Source organism: Polistes canadensis, unplaced genomic scaffold, assembly GCF_001313835.1.
Source record: "Polistes canadensis isolate GaletaPanama2010 unplaced genomic scaffold, ASM131383v1 scaffold_146, whole genome shotgun sequence".
In the NCBI taxonomy this organism is placed as follows: domain Eukaryota; kingdom Metazoa; phylum Arthropoda; class Insecta; order Hymenoptera; family Vespidae; genus Polistes; species Polistes canadensis.
The window spans coordinates 133,484-135,245 of NW_014569693.1; the positions used below are offsets into that span (position 1 = coordinate 133,484).

Genomic DNA, 1,762 nt, shown 5'->3' on the forward strand with positions numbered 1-1,762 from the left:
ATATATAATAATATACTATATAATATATATTATATATATAGTATTATTACAAGATAATTATTAGGATAAGCTCAAGGATTACGAGACTTAAAAATACCGAAATTTAAAAGGGTTATGTATCTCTCCATTAATGTGGGCCACCTATAACGTTTGTAAAAAGGATTAGGTATTGAAAAGGATCAAAGGTGGATCCTTTAAAAAAAAAATTTTCTCGGAACACAGTTAGTAAACGGATGAGAAAATATTTCCAAATTTTATTGTGTTCGATTTAAACCCAATGTTAGATTATATCTATTCGATAATGAGGATGATGATTATTATCTCTATTGCAATAATAAAATATTTCACAATTTTCACATAACAAATCGTTCTTAAATAATATCAAATATTTTGTATAAATTGTTATTTTAATACAAATTTGATATATATATACGATAAAAAACAAATATAACATCAATAATTGTGTCAACTTATTATAATATATCAAATGCAAATTAATTATTTATACAAAATTGTGAATGAATATTATTAAACACGTTCAAGATTTTATTTATCAATAGAAATTATAAATTCAATTTCGTTTTTCGCGTATCCTTGAGCAAGTCCCACCCCTATGATTAATTATCATTATTATTAATTATTAATCATATTCTTATTATAATTTCTATTATCCCTATTCTCAAATGAGAAAAAGAAAAACAAGAGATATTATCGTAACTCTTATTATTATATTACAATCCTTTCTCTCTCCCATTTAATCATTCTTTCGTATTCGTGTTATTTCTCTTTCTAATTTTTCCATTGTTACTATCCTTTGTTATTTACCTCATCAAGATTCTATATTACCGTACGTAAATCAGTATGATTGCATTCTGAATGTGTCATAATTCTCAGAATGTGTTTCGAAATATTACATAAATTCTATACGTACACACAGACACAACACACACATACATATACGTATATAAAAATGATTTTTCTTTAACTAACAAGTCACGTTATTGAATATTACATTCTCTATATTAATTTCTTATTAGAACATTGATTTATGCTTCATGCTTTTATCGCTTAGCTTTATCTTCCTTCTCTCCTTCCCTCTCCCACTCCCCCTTCTCTCTCTCTCTCTCTCTCTCTCTCTCTTTCGTTATTTTTCTCTGGTTGATTGGTGTTATAGGAGGGATAAGAAATATTCTTTGGCTAGTGTTTGAAGTGAAACATGTCAAGAAGGAATATTTTTGCCAATAAATATACAAATATTTTAATCGAGTTGTTTCAAAAGAAAGAAAGAAAGAGAGAGAGAGAGAGAGATAATTTTACTTATTTAAAATTAATAAACGTTCGAATAAACGCGAGTAATTATCGTCTATATATCGAAGACATTGATATTATTATTATTATTAATCGATAACTTTGTATCATTTTATTATCCAACGTGCGACATTATGATTTCGTTTAATACGTTCGCATATAAATTAAACAAAAATAAAAGAAAAGATTTCAATTGAAGACAAAATACAACATTTATATATATATAATAAAAAACAAAGATAAAAAATACGCGAAGAAGAGAATATTTAAAAAAATATATTAAAAGTAAGCCGCAAAAGTAAAAAAGCAACGCAAACTAGGATTAAAAATAGAAATTAAACCATAAATATATTATAATCTACTGTTTCTATCTTTTCCTTTCTTTTTTTCTAACTCAATCATTTTATCGCTTCCCACTTCCTCTCTCTCTCTCTCTCTCTCTCTCTCTCTCTCT

At 26.0% G+C, this 1,762-nt stretch overlaps 1 protein-coding gene across 1 annotated transcript in view; it reads left to right on the forward strand.

The window, feature by feature from the left end:
• The window catches only part of LOC106788663, a gene marked incomplete in the record, with an annotated part of 7,795 nt that overhangs the window by 3,306 nt on the left and 2,727 nt on the right, over positions 1–1,762 (forward strand).